We start from the raw sequence: 21,743 nt of genomic DNA on the forward strand, positions 1-21,743 counted from the left end.
TCGTTGTGATTGAAGCTGAAGTAGTCATTGACAGGTAGGATGAGGATAAGGATAAGGATGGGGGATGCTATCTTCCAACTGCCCTTTAATTATTCCAACCAAAATCATTACCTGAGTTCATGTATGGGGGCAGCCTGGAATTATTTCTATGCTCGGCCTGTTGGCATATCGGAATGTGTTGAGAGTGGAAATTATCTACCTCACATTTAAACATTTCTTCTAGTCATAAGCTGCTCCTTTGTATTCAGGTCTGGCCTCAGAATGATAATGTAGCACTTGGGGATGAAGACACAGCCCAGCAGCCCAGCACTGGAGGACAAAATGGAGAAGACCTGAACAGCCACCATGTATTTCCCTTTGGTGCTCAGGTAGGTGGGCACAAAACTCACCCAGACACTGCAGAAGACCAGCATGCTGAAGGTGATCAGCTTGGCTTCATTGAAGGTACTAGGGAGATTCCTGGCTAGGAAAGCCACAATGAAACAGATGGCAGCTAAGAAGCCCATATAACTAAGGGTGACATAGAACATGGCAACAGAACCTTCATTGCATTGCAGGATGATTACTCCAGGCTGAGAGTGAAAGTCAGAGTCAGGGAATGGGGGAGAAACTCCTAGCCAGATGGAACAGATGATAATTTGGACAGCAGAACAAGAAAGGATGATGGAGTTGGCCAAGCTCTTCCCCAACCACCTCTTCACTTGATTTCCTGGTTTTGTGGCCAGGAAAGCCAGCACCACTGTGATTGTCTTGGCCAAGAGAGAAGAAATGGCAACGGAGAAGATGATGCTGAAAATTGTTTGTCGGAGAAGGCAGGTGGATTTCCTTGGCTGACCAATAAAGGGAAAAGAAGACAAGAAGCAAAGCAGGAGGGAGACCAGGAGGATGTAAGAAAGATCCTGGTTGTTAGCTTTGACAATGGGAGTTTCTCGGTATTTCAGGAATATGACCAAAATAAAGCCTGTTGTTAGGAACAAGAGCAGGGCAAAGGAGACCAGAATGATAGCCAAATATTCTTCATAAGAAAGGAAGCTTATAACTTTGAGGATACATTGGACTTGGCCCTCATTTGGGTATTTATCATCCGGACATTTGGTGCATTTTTCCGCATCTGAGAAATATTTTTTTTAAAAAAAATACAACACAAAATTCCTTTAATATTTCATCCTTTCACTTTCAAGCAATACCTTCTTGGGCCAACAATTAATAACAAGGGCATTTTCCAAGATGAATTTCTTAACATCTTTACAGAAAAAAAATAAAAAGTATATAATTTTCTTTTTAAAAAGCTACACTTCTAATACTCTATGAAATTGGGAGAAAGTTTAGGACTCAAATGATTTCCTACAGTATGTAGTGAACAGATCCTTCATAGGAAGCTACATTATTAGAGTGAAATAATGGATGAATTAATCTTTCTAAAGATTAATTCATCTAAATTAAAACTTCCTAAGTCCTGCCAGATGGCACTTCTTAATATACTAGGCTCAGAGGATGCCTATTCTTGTGAAATTTCATTGGTTGTCAGAGAAAGCTAGTCTTGAAACTAATCTGGAAAAGTTATTGGGAACAGTTGTAACATGGGTGTAATGCCTCATTGTGGGCCAGCGACACCTTCTCTGTTATCCTCAAGAGAAGGTCTATATAGAATTAATTGAAATAAACCTTCCAGGAGGTTGACATGAGACAATTTCTCCAATTTCAAAGAACTCAGATGTTTCTAGCATGGTAAATGTGGAAGGAAACATACAAACTAAAAATCAGAAGAGATATTTTCTCTGATAATAGTAAAGCTTTCCCATTCTGTCACACCACCTAGTTTTGTCCATCCCCTTCCTTTCTGGTCTTTTTGCTCTTCTTCCTTTTAGATAAGGAAGACGAAAACAATTGACCTTCAATCTGTCATTTAACTGGAAGTTTCCTGAAAATGCCCTGAATGAATCTAGTTCTGCGAGGACTTCCTTTTTTTGGTGTCACCCACCTTTCCAAGTGGAGATGGTCCCTTCTGGACAAGGGATGCAGTTATAGCAGCAAACTGGCTCTCCTTCTCGAGCCTGCTTGACAAATCCAGGATGGCAATTTTCCACACACCTGGACTGAGGCAGAGACTAAGCAGAAAAAGAAGAAATGCCAAAGAAAATATATTAGAACTCACCATCCATAGACAATGGTGTTGCAAGATATGAACATTAGCCAAATAGCCTCTGGGCTTCACTTAGTAAAGATGAAATTGCTAACTATATCCCATTGCAATAAAGTATCTTTCCATTTAATGAAGTCTGAAGGGATGGAATTGAATAAAAATTTAAATATTAAGTGACAACCAGTGGATCCATATTAACATGCATTCCTACATTCTTCATGCATCCATGATTTTAAAGTGTGGTGATAAATTCATATTAAATGTTGGAATAACATTTATTTTTTAAAGATGTATTAAAGTTTTATTCTATTAAATTTATTAACTTCTTGTGAAAGTTTAATGGGAAAAAAAAAGATGAACAGTAGGATTGGGAAAGGTTTCTTCTGGAGTATATAAGGTAAAGGTTCCCCTCGCACATATGTGCTAGTTGTTCCCAACTCTAGGAGGCAGTGCTCATCTCCATTTCAAGGACGAAGAGCCAGCACTTTCCAACGATGTCTCCGTGGTCATGTGGCTGGCATGACTAAATGCCAAAGGTGCACAGAACCCTGTTACCTTCCCATCAAAGGTGGTCCCTATTTTTCTACTTGCATCTTTTAATGTGCTTTCAAACTGCTAGGTTGGAAGAAGCTGGGACAAGTAATGGGAGTTCACCCTGTTAAACGGCACTAGGGATTCAAACCCCTGAAACTGACCTTTTGATTGACAAGATCAGCATCTTAGCCACTGAGCCACCGCATCCCTTCTGGAGTATATAAAACATTGCAAAACTCCTCTCCTTTGAAAATAGTCAAAAATCTACTTCTAGTTAAGATATAAAGGAAAACGCCATTGTAAATTAGGGCTGTCAGCTTTTAAGGACACACTTTGTTTATTTGTATATTTATTTCTTCAGATCATATGGTTGCTAGCAGTGGTGAAATCTAAAATTTGTTACTACCGGTTCTGTGGGCATGGCTTGGTTGGGGGGGTGTATGTGACTGGGTGGGCATGGCCAATTTTTTTTTTTTTACTTTTAAAACCATTTTTTACATGTAAAACCATGTAAAAATGCTTTCAAAAGGCTCTGATTTTAAAAAACCCTCTGCCAATCAGGCAACTCAGCTGGGATCGTCAGAGCTTGGATCATCAGCTTAGCTCGTCAGAGGCATTTAAAAGAAAAAAAGCCTCTGATGATTGTGTGGCTCAGCTGGGCATGGGGGGCGGGGGCAGGGATTTTTGCTACCGGTTCTCCGAACTAGTCGCAGCCATCGCTACTAGATCGGGCAATCCGGTCTGAACCGGGAGCATTTCACCCCTGGTTGCTAGACTGGGGGTTTTCCTGCAGGCATTTCTAATGATGTTACCTTGTTTTGGTAATGAAATGTTTGCAAGAAAACCACAAAAGTGAGAGCACCAAGAACCCCACAGTTCACCTATGAGCTAAAACTTCTCTTCTATTAGTGACTCTCTAGTTTCTATAACTGTAGTGAAGGGAGATGGAGGTGAGCTCATGAGAACATTCCCCTTTAAAAGAGTAAGTCAGGCATCTTTGGATGCAGCACGTGGGACATGAGTATGATTCCTGTGTCAGAAACAAGTAGTTCTGAGGCCCAATTAGGTATCCAAGAAAAGGTCATTTCTGTAGAAGAACTACAATTAGGTAACACCAACTTGTATGGGAAAACTCTTGAAGGCCTATTGCTCTATCCCAGTCAGTTGAAGAGAGGCATGGATACCTCTGGGAAAGCCTAGACTGTTTAAAAACATCATAGAAAATGGACCTGCTCTTTGAAGGTACAATTTCCCCAACTTGGACAAGATTAAGCTGATTTCTATTATTATTATTATTATTATTATTATTATTATTATTATTATTATTATTATTATTATTATTTTTTATTGGTTAATCTTTAGTGAGATTCACAGCCTTTGAGGCTGGTTAATAGCTCAGCAGCTCGAGTCCTAACCAAGGACCTAGGAACTGTTAAGGTATCGTCGGAGGATGTAAGCTGTTCCGAGTAAGGTGGTTTTTTGTAGAGTCAAAATGTTCAAGTCCGGCAATCACATTTTTCTTTGCTAATTGAGGACAGGAAACAAGCAAATCCCTGTGTTGGAAGAAATATCCTTCAGGTTCAGTTCCAAGTGGGGAGAAAGACACTGAAAACATGGTGGCTGATTGGAAAGATGGTTTAATGATGAACAGGATCACATGGTTTGAGGTCCTGGGCAAAAAGGGCACATGAGAGAGAGGGAGAGGGAGGGAGGGAGGGAGGGAGGGAGAGAGAGAGAGAGAGAGAGAGAGAGAGAGAGAGAGAGAGAGAGAGAGAGAGAGAGAGAGAGAGAGAGAGAGAGAGATGTATACCCTCTGTTCAGCTTTGAATTTGAGCTTGTATTCTGATTGGTTGTCAGACTCCCATGGGGCCATGTAGGGGTAACTTTGCAGGTTGTCCCAAACTTGGTTGAATCTTGCTGGGTGATGATGAAATGAAGGGGCTTTGGGCAATTCCTATTATGGCTTAATGGCTTTGTCCTGGTTTAGATCTTGAGTGAGGGCTCATGTCCTGAGGGCCATGTCTTTTGTGTTGTAGATAAGCTGGCTCAGCCTTTGTCTTGTAGATAGGTTGGCACCAAAATATCTGCTGGGAGGGCAGGGAGCTGAGGCTCTTTGTCTTTAAAACATATTTCTCCTTTAGGAAAAATATAATATTCTACCGTTTTAATATTTCCTAGAATATTTCATTTTCCTAGGAGAAGGGTGCCATTTGCCCTTTTTGCTTAGGACCTCAAACCATGTGACCCTGTTCAACATTAAACCATCTTTCCAATCAGCCACCATGTTTCCAGTGTCTTTCTCTTCACTTGGAACTGAACCCGAAAGGATATTTCTTCCAACTAGGTTATTATCAACATAATCACCAATGCTTCTGGGTATCTCACCAGTTTGACAGAGATACTAAATAGTAGAAGGGACACAAAAGGGCCATGGTCTGCATCCAAAGAGGAATCACCAATATTGAACATGGCTGAATCAGTTTAAAACAGTCTTCCACATTACAGCATCACCTTCATGAATAGTTCTGAAGCCTCCCAAGCAGTCTAGGGAAACTATAGGTTTTCTATTCCCCACATTCAATTCTCAGTGAACTCATCCTCCATGGTCACTGTGGGCTTTGCACGCTTGAAATAGATGCTAAAGCTTTGAGAAAATATGCCAATATTTCTCCCACCTTGTTGAGCAACTTTAGCTCTGACATAGCATCTTGGTAGAACGTAAGTCTCTGTCTTTCAAAAATCCCCAGTTGCACTTGGATGGGATTCTTTTTGGGGGAAACCAACAAGCTCATGATGGCCAGAACTGCTGCTACATCTCCATTTTGATCCATGTAGAGTTCAAAGTAGGAAAGATTGCAAAACTCATTCTTCTCCAGAAAGGGGTGAAACTAGAATGGGAACATCCAGGAATTTTAAAAGCTGAAACCTTGGTTTCTTATCCCACGTGATATAAAGACAGCTGTATGAGTAAAATGCAATAGAAGTTATCTGAGTTTAGTAACATGGATTTTTGGTAACATGGATTGGACCAACTAGAAAAATATGAGCCAGCAGTGTGTGGCAGCAGCCAAAAAAGCTAATACAATACTTTGTCTTATTAAACAGAGCCATCAGATATAAATTAGTGCCAATTTATAAATCCTTAGTAAACCACACATGGAATATTGCATCCCATTTCGGTCACCACATTACAAAAAAGATGTTGAGACTTTGGAAAAAGTGCAAAGAGTAACTAAGATGATTAAAAGCCTGGAAACTAAAACATATGAAGACTGGTTTCAGGAATTGGGTATGGCTAGTTTAGGGAAAAGAAGGACTAGAGGGGGCATGATAGCAGTGTTCCAGTATTTGAGGGTCTGCCCAAAGAAGAGGGAGTCAACTTATTTTCCAAAGCACCAGAAGGCAGGACAAGAAACAATGGATGGAAACTAATCAAGAAGAAAAGCAACCTGGAATAAAGGAGAAACTTCCTAGCAGTGAAAATAATTAACCAGTGAAACAGCTTGCCTTCAGAAGTTGTAGGTCCTTCATTATTGGGGCCTTTTAAGAAGAGACTGGACAGTCATTTGTCTGAAATGGTATAGGGTCTCCTGACTGAGCAGGGGGTTGGAGTAGAAGACCTCCAAGTTTCCTTTCAGCTCTATTCTGAAAGTTAAACTAAAGGTATCTCATATAAGCACATTAATGATACATTGAAAGAAGGATGAAGGATACCAAACTTGAAAAGTATATTTGTGGAAAATAATCTCAAAATAGTAGTTGTTTGCAAACCAAATGTGAATTGGTGATAAGTTGCTCATTCAAAGAAGCCAGATGCATCCATAAGAATCTCTGTAAATGAATGTTCTGGTTTGGGAAGAGCCCAACTCATATACAAGGTCCTCTTGCAGGCACCATGCTTGGAGAAGGCATTAGACAAAACCTGGATCAGGTTTAGGGAAGGGTAAAGAAGGCAAGGAAAAGATCAAAAGCTCTGAGCCTTGAGGAAAGACAACCAGAGAAGACACCTGTTGCTCTATGAGTCTCATAATAACAAATTTGGGAGCAGCTTCTCTAACATACAAAATCTCTCAGTTGATATCAGGAGGATACAATACTTCAAATAACTGAATTTGTTACTCAGAGGTTTAATATCTTCTCACTGTATTCCGACATGATAACATGAACTCAATCACAAGAGAGGAGATTCTGGCTGAATGAGAGTAACAACATCCTAGAAGGAGGAACAATTTTAGAACTGAGCTAGTAAAATAGAGAAGTTCAGTCTCCCCTTCACTGAATTGGTTAATGCAAAGATAGAGCAACCATTAGAATAATAATAATAAAAAAAGAATAACAGAGTTGGAAGGTACCTTGGAGGTCTTCTAGTCCAACCCCCTGCTTAGGCAGGAAACCCTACACCACTTCAGACAAATGGTTATCCAATATCTTCTTAAAATTTCCAGTGTTGGAGCATTCACAACCTCTACAGGCAAGTTGTTCCACTGATTAATTGTTCTAATTGTCAGGAAATTTCTCCTTAGTTCTAAGTTGCTTCTCTCCTTGATTAGTTTCTACCCATTTTGTCTTGTCCTGCCCTCAGTCCTTTCTTTGTGGCAGTCCCTGAGATATTGGAAGACTGCTATCATGTCTCCCCTCGTCCTTCTTTTCATTAAACTAGACATACGCAGTTCCTGCAGCTGTTCTTCATGTGTTAGCCTCCAGTCCCCTAATTTGTTGCTCTTCTCTGCACTCTTTCTAGAGTCTCCACATCTTTTTTACATTGTGGTATCCAAAACTGAATGCAGTATTCCCGGAGTGGCCTTACCAAGGCATTATAAATGTGATCTTGATTTTATCCCTCTGTTTATGCAGCCTAAAATTGTGTTGGCTTTTTGGGCAGCTGCTGCACACTGCTGGCTCATATTTAAATGGTTGTCCACTAGGACTCCAAGATCCCTCTCACAGTTACTACTACTGAGCAAGGTACCACATATACTGTACCTGTGCATTTTGTTTTTCTTGCTTAAATGTAGAACCTTGCTTTAAATTAGTCAGGAAAGCTTTACCTTACTTACTTCACCTTTATTTTAACTGGAATTCCAGTTAAGACAGGAGGGTTTGGGCTAGATGGTCTCAGATTCACCTTCAAATGTATAAAGTTAAAATTACTATGACACTAATCACAAATCCATGCATATAGGAATTTATTTAAAAATGCATTAATCATTTTAAACTCAAAAGTGGTTAATATCAAAATGTATCTTTTGTAGTATAGACTATTTGGAAAATGATTTCCCCAAGTGATGAGATTGGCCAAAATCATTTGGTCTTTTTTTTAGTACAAATACATTGAGAAATTTCTCCTTCTCCTTTGTATTGTCAAATGGAACTTATGCCACCTGCCATGGCTGTAGTATTGGAGTGCCCAAACTCTCTTCCCCTTCCTTCCTTTTCCTCCTGGAATTGAAGGAATATGCAGCATTCAGGGCATGGGCCAGAGTCTTAATGAAACTGTAATAATGTTCATCATTTGGGATCTGAAACTTGCTCCCTTCCTTTTGGATTCCCAGAGGCGATTTTTGAGTGCATCGTCTCCGGCCTTTGACAGAAAAGACGTGCTTTGAAAGCGAACATTCAAAAGACTCATCTTCAAACTGGGGGTTTAGAAAGAAATTGGGTTCATAGGCATCATCTTTTGGCCTTTCATTTGACCCAAAAATATAATTCCAAATACTATGGATGTATTCGAGAAGTCTGTGCTTTCTTATTTCATACATTCCCAAACCTGTCATGAGCCAGACTTTCGCTTCAATGGGTCCTGGAAAACCTTCAAGGGTTAAATGGAAAGGAAGGATTCTCTCCCAAATGGGTTCATATTCTGCAAAATGAACAAAGACGTTGACCTGTCTCCACTTAGACATGGCTTCCCTGAAGGATTCTGTGGGTGTAGTTGTTGAGAATTGTTGTGATATAACAACACAAATTTCATTCCTGACCAGCAAAGGAGTAAAGGTTCTCATGAAATTCTCTCCTTTCTCTGTGTCTGAAGCAAAGAGACCAATCAGGGTCCATCTGAAATAGAGGAGAAGTTGGACAATTCCTGGGTACTGAAAACCTTCTTTGAGGAACGTCCGGTGGAAAAAAGGAAACTGACTTTTTTCACTCAGAGCCTCTGAAGCAATTTCAAGACTAATCTGAAAAAGCAATAAAACAATACAGTAAAAGGCATACAGTAGATGTTTTATCAACAGTAGATAAGATAATCCATTTGGATTCTTTTCATGAATCTGAAAAATTGAAATGTTCATTATTTTGTTGAAGATCATGTGGAAAACATGAGCTTTCCATCACTGCTTTACTTTCTGTTGCCCAGAAGTTCCTTTTAATTGAAAACAATACTCACTTCACAGGTCTGTAGTAGAAGCCCCCAAAGCAATAAGAATGATGTTATGAGAGGATTTGTCTGTTTTGATTCTTGCTCCCTCCATAGACAATTCATGTAGACAAGACATGGTTGGATGTATCACTCACCTACTACCATTCTACACAATTTATCGGATAGAGAAATAAACACACAAACCTGTGAGACTTTGTAGAGGCCGACTAATGTTGACATCTGGATAGAGATGTCCCTTTCAGCTCCATCAACCAGAGTCAACAGGTTGTCCTTCTTTCCACAGCTGTAGTTGGGAACATTGGCTTCTCCAGCAGAGAGAATGTCCAGCAAGGCATCTGAAGTGCCAAGTGTGTTCAGATAGTTGTCATGGATGTTGTAGCCAAGCGTCAAATTGTGCAAGAGCTGGGGAGTTTTGTTGACAACTTGAATATTGAAAATAAAGTGTACTATTCTTGACTTATCAGAAGGTAAACTAGTGTAAAAAAAAGTTCATTTTAATATCAGCATCATCAAGACCAATAACGAAATATTTATTTCTATTTAATACATTATTTTTCTCCACAAGCCTATTGAATCTTAAGCCAATATTGATTCCCAAACCAGTAGCAAACAATTGTCACACATCAAAATATAATTTTAATGATTGTTAGTAAGAATAAGATGGAGATAGTTCCCCACCAGGATTAAATATCATAATTCCACCATTGTATGTAGCAGCATTAATTTTCCTCAAACCAGGAATCATTGCAAAATAATTCAATCACTCAAACAAAACCATCATCAATGGAAGAGGATTTTTGATAAGTGACCCAGAAAAGCTATTCTAAAAATAAATTATCTATTCCTATAAGGATCCGGAAATAAATATCAATTGAGTGCTTAAAAAACTATGGAAACAAAAGTCATGAATTCAGCATTAATGTGGGCTTCTTTCGTGTTTTCTTTCTGCCCCGTTTTGGGATTTGAGTATTTCCACAAAATAAGACAAAGGGGAGAAGTAATGGAAACCAAAATGTTTCACGAAAATGAACAGGTCTTGCAATATAGGAGCAAATGAAATAAGAAGAAATGACAAAGAGTGTTAGAGCTCCAAATGGAGAGAATTCACACATTCATCACACTGTATGACTTACGAGTCAGACTGATTATAAGGAGCCTTGTTGAAAAGCAATACTGTATGTGGTATTTCTGTTGCAGTGATGACTATACTAATGAGATGGTCTCCTGGTCTGTAGTAGCTCCATGGTTTTTCTCCATCCTGATGTTCCAAACTCAGCGGGCACTTGATTCTAAGGTTCCCAGAGACTGGCATGGATGCTAGCAACATCAGAAGCAGAAGGAAAAGATCCATAATAAATAGAGATGACTCAATCCCTTTGCTGTTTCTAAATGAGAACAGGAAGAATTCAAAGAATTCAAAGGGATCTCACAGGATGAAACAGACAGACAAACCAAGCTTCATCTGGAAAGGAGAGAAAGCACAGTTCCTACCTGTCCCAAAACATGTTCCAAAGAGTGTTACTTGAAGCATTTATCCTTTTCTGACACAAGAACCCTTCCATATATCTGATGTTTGCATCAAAGCAATCACTGAAATAGTAGAAGAAGAGATCTCAAAGACCAGATTGGTGAAAATTACAGCAAGACAAAACTTCTCTTCTGGGAATCCTGAACTTCTTCAAGGGCTCCATTTGCAGAGAATTAACCAGATAAAATTATGCTGTAGAGAAATCACAGATATACTCCTTGGGAGCACTGTTCTGCAGTGATGGTGGTCCTTGTCAGGACATGTCCAGAAAGTGAAGCTGAAGTAAATAATTCTATATTTTCGACTTTCAACATGTTCTCTTGTCTCTAGAGACTGCTGAGGAAAGTAACCCAGAGCTATGGAGTTTGATGCCACTCTTGGTTGATGACACTTTACTCTAATGCTGCCTGTCTTGCAACGCCAAGGGAGAAATCAATACCCTTGAAATGTGTCTAAAGTTAAGAGTAGGGTTCTGTGTGATTTTCTATAAGAAATCCAAAATTCAAGTGATTTTAGAATTCCTTGTGCCTGAAGTGAAATTTCATTCTGAGTGGTGTGGTGCCTAGTGGTGAAGACAGTTGCTTCTCACTTGAAAAATTGAGAGTTCAACTGGGCAGCAGCAGATGTTTCTCTCCTAGAGCATAAAGTAAATGTGTCTGCTGTGAACTCCACATAGGCATCAGGAAGGGCATCCAGCCAGGAATGCTCAGCTCCATCCAGTCTCCCTGACTCTACCTTGAATAGGAACTATAGGCTCATAAAAAAGAAAGGGGTTTCTTGAAATGAAACTTAATTTCCCCAAAATATAAATTTTTAGATGAGAGCTGAATAAGAGGCAGAAAAGTGACAGGTTGTTTAATGTATTGTTGGGTAAATAGGGAGGAAGTTACAGAACGAATATAATTTTTTATTTTTCCTTTACAATCTCTGTGTTGTCTTTCTGTATTCATGTATTCGTGTAAGACACTGAAATTCTGATGCCCTGTACAGGAAATGCATGAAGAGTGAAAATAAAGAGAATAAATCTACCGTATTTTTCAAAGTATAAGACGCACCTTTTTTCCACCTGAAAGAGGGTGGAAATGTTGGTGCATCTTATACACCGAATACAGCCATTTTTGGCCTCTCAAAGCCCCACCCTGCTCGTTCCATATTTGTGAAAAATAGGGCCGTTTTGTAAGGGATCTCATGAAGATCGATGGTTCGTTGAGGGTGCTTTCAAGAAAAGGCAGCACGCAAGGATGCAATCAGATTAAGTCTTTATTTAGAAGTAAAGTATAGTAGAGTAAAATGAGTGCCCTGGCATGGAGGCATCTATGCCTGGATTGAGCCCATGGATCATTCCTGTAGGAAGTTAGAACAAGAGCAAGGAAAACAGTCCCTATGCAGGGGTTCTTATAGGGGCGCATGAGGCCCAGCCCTGTGGAATGAACTGCCCCCGGAAATGCGTAAGATCTCCGACCTCCGGGTATTTCACTATGCACTCAAGACCCTGTTGTTCCACCAGGCTGGGCTATCAACATAATAATTTTAAATTGGGTGTTTTAAATTTCTGGGGTTTTAAATTGAGCCAAATTATTTAATAATTTTAAATTATTTTAACTGATGTTTGTCTTGTGCTTTTAATAGGCTGTACACCGCCTTGAGTCCTTTGGGAGAAGGGCGGTATAGAAATAAAATAATAATATTAATAATAATAATAATAATAATAATAATAATAATAATAATAATTAATAATAATAATATGGCTCCTCCCTTACCAATGAGGCTGCAGGGCCGGAGCCCCTTGACCCACCAGTGGGATCAAAAGTCCCTCTTTGCTCCCATCTGGTGGCCGTTTTAAGGAACTGCCATGGCTGGCACAAAACACCTAACATGTTTTTTGCCCAATTTTTGCAAAAACGGGGGCGTTTTTGCCCTTCCCCAGTCCCCAGGAGCACTCTGCAGGCCTCCCAAACCCTATGCACGCCTCGTTTTTCACAAAAACGGGTGAAAAATGGCCTGAGGGCCAGGGAGGGAAAAACTTTTTTTTCTTACTTACCTCTTCGAAATCTTGGTGCCCCTTATACACTGATGCGTTTTATAGTCCGAAAAATATGGTATTTATTACCATATAAAAATCCACATACGGCAAAAACCCTATCAATGAATGGGTAATGGAAAAAAAAAAACTTATCACAGGAAAATTATTTTTCATAGAAAAGTCCACATGGAGGAGAAACTGCCAATACCTGATGTGTGGAAAGATCTTCAGGCTGAGCTGTTCCCTTAGCTCAGTGTTTCCCAAACTTGACCCTTTGAAGATGTATGGACTTCAACTCCCAGAATTCCTCAACCAGGCATACTGGTTGGGGAATTCTGGGCATTGAAGTCCATGCATCTTAAAATAGCCAAGTTTGGGAAACACTGCTTTAGCTCTAACATAATCCACTCAGGAGAGAAATCCTATAAATGCACGGAATGTGGAAAGAGCTTCAAGATGAGTTGCTCCTTGCTTCTAAAATAACTTCTGTGAGGGGAATTTTCTTTATATGAAATATGAAATTTTGGGATTCCGGTTCTAAAGCAGTGATTGACAGGCATAAATGTGATTCTAGCAGATGATTGGGCTGAACAAATAACTGGGAAGATTGAAAGAGAGAAAAGAAAGAGAAAGCAAAGGATATGGCACAAGGCAAGGAGAGTGGTAGTAGCGAGCAGCTGACCCTTGAAAGATCAAACCAGCCTTATGGACTCCATGATAATTAACTTACCAGGAAGTTAATAATGGAAAAGAATGTGGGGAGAGTTTTGGGGTCCTTTGATAGAATTGGCTGCAGTCCTGAAGGAGGGGGTGAAGCTGGCAAAGATGGACACTGAGTTGTTTGGCAGTGGCTAGAATTGTGTTAGGGGTTTTCTTTTTATCCTTTGTGGATAAACTGTGTTCTCTGAGTGAAACCTTATCTTCTTTTGGCATTTTTAGTAAAGTTGGTTTTCACTTAAATCCTGGAGTTGACCCATGAACTTCTTGTACTGTCTCATCTTGGCTGAGCTACTGATTCCCAAATCCAGACCAGGATGGAATTTACCTTCAATCCTCTACAGTCAAATTAACATAAACACTGGCATGGCAATCCTGTCAGGATGTTACAGGCTATAAATGTCTGCTACAGGAAATTCCTCAGCAGAACTCAGAAAGTCTGTTGAGCACCTGAGCCCAGAGAAGCTGGAACTGGAAGCTATGAGACAGGAAGCCAGGAAGAAGATGGAACTTGATCTGGAGCTGAAATGAATGGTGTGTCAGCCTGGCCGTGCCACACCTCACGGCTCGGGGCTGTCATTCAGGCGGGACCAGGGAGCTGAATTGGTGACACTCAGAAGTATGTCCGGTCACCTAGCCTAGGTGTCAGGAGCCCACTGCCACCACTGTGATCGCCACCATGTCCACTGTGGCCGCCAAAGCCTGAGCTGCTGCTGCCGCTGCTGCCATACTCCATCAGCCTTCATACAATCATGGCCACACAGCTGAGAGGCAGGCCCTGGAAACAGCTGACATTCAGGGCCTCGCCTGGTCTGATGAGCCGAGGGGAAAGGTGGAGCTAAAGCATGCTAGGTTTGGTGTTGATTGGCTTGCTTGGTCAGATGTGGGTTGAATAAAAAAGCAGTGTGTGATGGGGGTGGGGCCAAGAGGTGGAGTCACAGGTGACGCATGGGAGCCTTTAAAACGGTAGTGGGGAGTACTGCGTGAAAGCACTGACAATATTTCACTTTGGAAGTTGGTGATTGTTGGAACGTGCCGAAGGCCTGATCAAGATCTCTACACCTAGGATCCCGGTTGTCTGGAGTCTTATTTCAAAGCGCCATTCCGGAACCTGACATGGAGATTGCTGAGAAAGAGCATACCAGGAGTAAGAGAAGGAGCACCAATACCACTGAGAGATGTTGAAGTTGCAACATATGTCATCTTCACCCTTTCTTCCCAGTACAACCCATACCTTGTGGGAACAGAAATACAAATTCACAAAGAACCATGAAAGAGATGAGATTGAGACCTTTCTAATTAATTCTGAAGATAACTGCCCAGTTTACACCACTCTAACACCCAGTAAATGGCTCCTATGTCTTTTCTCTTGAAGGGTTCCTTAAGCCAATTATTGGGTGACTTGTGTGCTGAGGAAAAGGAGGACTACTGACAGTTTAAAACACATGAACATTATTAATTCATTTATTTTATTGCTTGATGATTAGCTGAAATTTTCATTTGACTAACAAACTTCATATTTTTATTTCCTTCAGTTCTAATAAACTGAAGTTGTCAAACAAATGCAAAGGAAGTACACAAACCCAATAATAATGAATAATTAAATGTTATGAGCCTAAGAAACAATTTAACAGTCATTTTCCTGCTTTTGTCATCAGATGTTGCTTGGTGTTTAAATCTGGTCTCAGGATAATAATGTAGCACTTGGGGAAGAAGATGCAACCCAGCAGTCCAGCACCAGAGGCCAAGATGGAGAAGACCTGCACGGCAACCATGGACTTTCCTTTAGTGCTCAGGTAGGTGGGCAGGAAGGAAACCCAGACACTGATGAAGACCAACATGCTGAAGGTGATCAGCTTGGCTTCATTGAAAGCCCCAGGCAGGTTCCTGGCCAGGAAAGCCACCATGAAGCAGATGGCAGCCAGGAAACCCATATAGCCAAGAACAATATAAAACATAATGTTAGAGCCTTTGTTGCATTGAAGGATAATCTCTCCAGGCTGGGATTGCAAATCAGAGTCAGGAAATGGGGGAGAAATTCCCAGCCACATGGCACAGATGAGAACTTGGCCAGCAGAACAAGAAAGGAAGACAGAGTTGGCCAAACTCCTTCCCAACCATCTTCTCATCCTGTTCCCTGGTTTTGAGGCCAGGAAGGCCAGCACCACTGTGATTGTTTTGGCCAACACAGAAGACACAGCTACTGAGAAGACAATGCTGAACACCGTTTGTCGGAGAAGACAGGTGGCTTTCCTTGGTTGACCAATGAAGAAAAAGGAGGACAAAAAACAAAGCAGGAGGGAGACCAGGAGGATGAAGGAGAAGTCCTGGTTGTTGGCTTTCACAATTGCAGTGTCTTGATATTTGATGAATATGATTAGAATGAATCCTGTGGTTAGGAACAAGAGTAGGGCAAAAGAGATGAGGATGGCGCCCAGATTTTCTTCATAGGAAAGGAATGTTATTCTTTTGGGGATACATTGGTTGCGGTTCTTGCTTGGATATTTATCATCTGGGCATGTGGTGCATTGTTCGGTATCTGAAAAAACAAAGTAATATTTCTTTTCTAAAAATATTTCTATAGAAATGTTTCAAGAAATCATTTAAAGGTGAGGTGTGATTCTCAGAGACAGGAAAGTCTCAGTACTTATAGTCCAGCAAAAAAATAAAATAAATCCCCAATAAATACAACTACAGAAACAAGAACAAAATTAAATTAAAACAAGAAATATCTGGTGCCACAACCTACTTTCTCTGAAGTAATCCAAAGATTCTGATCTTGCACTGACCTTGCCTAATACCAAATGTCTGGGAGAAGTAGCATGTCTCCAGATGTTTAAGAGGATGGGGGTCAGGGGTTGGCTGGTCAGGGCTTGCAGGGGTTTGGGAGAACCTATACCTAAGATTCTGTGTAGTTCGGAGAACCCCCAAATCCCACTCCTGGCTGGCCCTGCCCACCCCACCCCGCCCCACCCAGGAATCCCCACACAGCCCATTTTGGATGCAGGTAAATGCAGGGCATGCATGGAGGCTTGGGGAGGGTGAAAATTGGATCTACTGGAATGGGCCTTACCTGAATGAGCCCATTTCTGGCCTCCAGAGGGCCTCCAGAGCCTGGGGAGGCCATTTTCACCCTCCTGGAGGCTTGAGGAAAGCCTCCAGAACCCTGGGAGGTAAACACCCCCCCCCCGTGGTGCCGGAGGCCAACTAGGCCATGCCCAACATGGCCACACCCACCCAGCAACCGGGCAGAGATCCCCTTGCTAAAATTTTTGAAGCCCACCCCTGATGGTAGTCAGGGTTCCAAGTAACACCCCCAACACCCCCAACAAAAGAAAACTCCGAGGCCTATTGAAGTTTGGAGGGGAGTGGGTCCAATAGGGCAGGAGCTGCACCAGAAAAGGCGGGCTTCTCAGGACCCACGTAGTGGAAATGTTTTATGGAACAGACCTTTTACATGCCAATTATTATAGTTTTATTTTATTGTTGTTGCACATGGTACAACGAAATTAAACGACATCTTCGGTGTACATTATAACTATAAAAATAAAACACAAACACGCATCCTTCACATTCTGTACAATTGAATTGAAAACCCCCTGATATTGCATTAATATATCTGCTCTGGCGGAACAAGCAGATATCCTCAATGACAAGAAGCCCTGTAGTTTATTTATTTATTATTAAAATTTATATGCCACCCTTCTCCCGTGGGACTCGCGGCGGCTCACATAGTTAAAACAACAATGATAAAATTCTAAAATACAGTCCAGTCTAAAATCCCCAAGGTTAAAAACCCCATAATTGGTCAGGGAGTTTGGTGAAAAAGCCATGTCTTCAGGCCAGCACGGAAAGTGCAGAGATTGGGAGTCATCCGGAGCTCGGTAGGTAACCCATTCCAGAGAGTCGGTGCAGCCACAGAGAACGCTCTCAACCTGGGGGTCACCAGCCGACATTGTCTGGCCGACAGCACCCGGAGGAGGGCAGTTGTATGAGAGCACACAGGTCGGTGGGAGGCCAGTAGAAGGTGGTCCTGCAAGTACCTCAGGCCCATGCCATGAAGGGACTTATAGGTGAGTACCAGCACCTTGAAGCGGATCTGGAAGGCCACTGGCAGCCAGTGCAGCTCACGCAGGAGAGGTGTTGCCCGGGAGTAACGGGAGGCTCCCATAACAACCTGCACGGCTGCATTCTGGACCAGCTGGAGCCTCCAGTTACCCTGGTTTTGTCTCATGTAGGATTTTAAAGGTGAATTTAATTGCATTTGGAAAGAAACCAGGAACCTATGAGACTTGCACAATAGGAGGTATTATGGAAGAACATAGGGAAACCCAGCACTGTGCATGCCATTGCATTCTGGAACATTTGTAAATTCCAGATGGCTTTCAAGAGCAACTCCATGAATATGGGATGGAAACATAGAAACCTGGGTTGAAATCCAGCAGGTTCTGACAAGTTCTGGGGAACCGGTAGCGGAAATTTTGAGTAGTTTGGAGAACCAGCAAATACCACCTCTGGCTGGCCCCAGAGTGGGGTGGGAATGGAGATTTTGCAATATCCTTCCCCCAGGAGTAGGGAAGAAATGGGGATTTTGCAGTATCCTTCCCCTGTAGTGGGGTGGGAATGAGGATTTTGCAATATTCTTCCCCTGCCATGCCCACCAAGTCACGCTCACTAAGCCATGCCGGTAGTAACAAAAATTGGATTTCACCACTGATAGAAACCAAAAAGTGACAGCAAAAAAAGATCTAGTGCTCCATCGACTTTGCCCTCTGAGGTTCTTTTAAAAATATATTTATTTATTATTTGTATTTTATTTAATGTTTTAATTCTTGTTGGATGATACACACATGGTCCTTCCAAGAATGTTTAAACATAGTTTCTGATGATTGACCCACCAACCATGCTCTCAATAAACTGCTCTAGAAATATAGGACACAGGATAAAAGTTGTCTTAACATGGTTGGATCCATGGAGAACCTCTTGAGAAGGACACCGCTCTCTTCAGGGCAGGTGGTACAGCCCACTCCAGAAAAAAAGAAATCATTACCTACCCTGAAATTGAGAGTGTCTCCAAACTATGAGGCCTTCTAGAAATTCCTTGACATGTGATTCTTTCAAAAGTTATGCATATTGATCAAAGTGCTCTGGATGAATCCAGTAGCTTTCCCTATGGTGTCACCCACCTTCCTGAGTGGAGATGGTCCCCTCTGGACAAGGAATGCAATCGTAGCAGCATACTGGCTCTCCTTCTCGAGCCTGCTTGACAAATCCAGGATGGCAATTTTCCACACATGTGGACTGAGGAAGAGACTAAGAAGAAAAAGAAGAAATGTCAAAGAAAATATGTTGAGACTCGCCATCCATGTAAGATGGGGATAGACATGACGCAGTGGTGGAATTCAATTTTTTTTATTACCGGTTCTGGGGCATGGCTTGGTGGGTGTGGCACAGGAAGGATATTGCAAAATCTCCATTCCCTCCCCACTCCAGGGGAAGGATGCTGCAAAATCCCCATTCCCTCCCCACTCTGGGGCCAGCCAGAGGTGGCATTTGCCGGTTCTCCAAACTACTCAAAATTTCCGCTACCAGTTCTCCAGAACCTGTCAGAACCAACTGAATAGCACCCTTGACATGAAGTAAGCAGTATTTCCCTCGAAATTGTCCCGTATTGTTTCTGATATTAGGAGTTGTTTTTCTTTGCATCAATGTCATGCTTCAATGTTTCAGTTTTCAAGGCATTATTGTAGCAAAATGGGTAGCAAATGTATTTAATAAATAAAATTAAATAAATATAAATAAGCTCACATTGGGCTAGTCCAGGGGTGAAATGCTCCCAGTTCGGACTGGATCACCCAATCCAGTAGCGATCGTGGCGGGTGGTTCGGAGAACCGGTAGCGATCGCGGCGCGAGGCTCTGCCCACCCGCCCGGTTGTCGTTACTTCCTGGTTTTAGCCAGGAAGTAATGTGTTTTGTACCCTCTACGCATGCGCAGAAGCTTGTGCTTTTTTGCTTTTAAAAGTAAAAAAAAGGCTCTGACGATCACAGCTGAGTTGCGCGATCGTCAGAGCCTTTTTCTACTTTTAAAAGCATTTTTTTACAACCTATTTGCCCGAATAGGTTGTAAAAAATGTTTGTAAAAGTAAAAAAAAAAAAAAATTGCGAGCCACAGCTGATCCCCCCTGTGTGCTGTTCTACTTACCCCATGGCTCCTTTTGGCGTGCACTGCACATGCGCGCACACCTCGCATTTGGTGCACGGTGCGGAGTGTGCATGCGTGCACGCAGTGTGTGTTTGGCGCGCACCATGCATGTGCAGCCAGAAACCGGTAGTAAACCAGTTCAGATTTCACCACTGGGCTAGTCATAATGATTTTAAGTGAACTGAAAGCATTGGAGCTCCTTTCTAAATCGTCCTATCCCAGTGAGGTTAAAGAGAGGCATGTACAGTTATGACCTGGTCTGGGATACTTAAAAACAACATGGACTTGCCATTTTAGGGAACACTGTCCTCAACCAGGACAAGATGAAGATAATTTCCCACTTAGCTCAACAGGACCTCCGTTCAGCTTTGATTCCATTTTATTGGATTCAATTCAAATCTGAACTCAGGCTCTGGCCAACAGAATTGCTTTCATCTTTGATATTGGAAGATAAGGAACAAGTGAACATGAAACTGTTAACACCAAAATCCTGAGCATATGATGCCCTCTCTCACTAGTTTTATGGAGATAACTAAATGGCAATGATTTGTGTCCTAAATAATAATCAGCCCATAATCTCATTTTGGATACAGCTGAATCAGCTTACAACAAGAATTATAGCATCTGAAACAGGGGTGAAATGCTCTTGGTTCGGACCGGATCGCCCGATCCGGTAGCGATGGAGGCGGGTGGTTCATAGAACCAGTAGCAAAAATCCCTGCCCTCCTCCCCCCCCCATGCCCAGCTGAGCCGCACAATCAGAGGGTTTTTTTTTATTATTATTATTTTATTTTTAAAAGCATTTTTTCTACAACCTCTTCAGCCAAAGAGGTTATAGAAAAAAATGCTTTTAAAAGTAAAAACAAAGCCTCTGCCGATCAGGCAAGTCAGCTAGGATCATCAGAGGCTTTAAAAAAAAAAGAAAAACCCTCTGTCGATCAGGCAAAGAGGTTGTAGAAAAATGGTTTTAAAAGTAAAAAAAAAAAAAGTCTCTGGAAAAGGGCGGCATATAAATTGAACCAATAAATAAATAAATAAATAAATAAATAAATAAATAAATAAAGAAAGAAAGAAAGAAAGAAAGAAAGAAAGAAAGAAAGAAAGAAAGAAAGTTGGTCATGCCCACTCAGTCATAGTACACCCCCCCACCAAGCCACGCCCACAGAACCGGTAGTAACAAAATTTACATTTCATCACTGATCTGAAAGATATCTTGGTCAATAGATCTGAAGCCTCCTTTTTCAACTAAGAAAATTATACATGTTTTACTCCACACCTTCAATTCTCAGTGAAAGTTACCCACCTTTTTGACTGGGTTGAGCCCACTTGAAATGAATCCTAATTCTTTGAAAAAAAGAAAAGAAAAAAAGACATGAATATTTTCCCCACCTTGTTGAGCAACTTTAGCTGTGACAAAACATCTTGGTTGATTATAAGCCTCTGTCTTTTAAAACTCCCCAATTTCTTCGTGATGGGATCCTTCTTGGGGAATACCACCTTACTAATAATCTTCATATCTGCTGCTATGTCCCCATTTTGATCCAGATAGACTTTCATCAGGGAAAGATTGCACAATTCCTTCTTCTTTAGAAATGGATGGAACTAGAATGGAAACATCCAGGAATTTTAAAAGCAGAAATCTTGGTTTATCTCATTATCTCATCTCACATAGCCTTCTTACATTTGAATCTTTCTTCTATGGTTGTTTAACCTTCAAATATTGTGAGTTGGGAGAACAAACATCACCAATAACTTCAAAACTAACAGTAACAGAGTTGGAAGGGACCTTGGACGTCATCTAGTCCAACCCCCGCTCGTGCAGGAGACCTATACTAGGGATTTGAACCACCAAACTACCAACCTTTCTGATCAACAGTGTCTTAGCCACTGAGCCACCTAGCCAGGTGAACAAAGAACAAAGAACAGAGGTTGAGTATTTCTCAGTCATACAGTATACTAACAAAAAGTATATTTAAAAGATGTTTGACAAAAATTGTCAATTATAGGGAACATGCTAGGAAAGGTCACAAATAAATTGAACAAAACCCCCAAATAACTAGAATAATCCTAAATTCCTTGAAAACAACAGGATGATTACCAGAAAGCAAGGATTTCTTAAGAAGAAAGTTGCAAGGTTAACCTTCATTCAGATAGAGCAGACAGGAAAAATGATCAGATATAATAATTCTACTTTATTGTAAAATTATATGAACCAT

The 21,743-nt window shown here is 41.2% G+C and overlaps 1 pseudogene; it reads right to left on the reverse strand.

Annotated features, from left to right (window-relative positions):
• Positions 1-206: 206 nt before the first annotated feature.
• Positions 207-19,532, reverse strand: LOC139309945 (vomeronasal type-2 receptor 26-like; annotated as a pseudogene).
• Between the last annotated feature and the right edge of the window lie 2,211 nt (positions 19,533-21,743).

The sequence above is a fragment of the Pituophis catenifer genome, unplaced genomic scaffold (genome assembly GCF_029215685.1).
Source record: "Pituophis catenifer annectens isolate HBS135680 unplaced genomic scaffold, rPitCat1.0.hap2 SCAF_2, whole genome shotgun sequence".
Classification (NCBI taxonomy): domain Eukaryota; kingdom Metazoa; phylum Chordata; class Lepidosauria; order Squamata; family Colubridae; genus Pituophis; species Pituophis catenifer.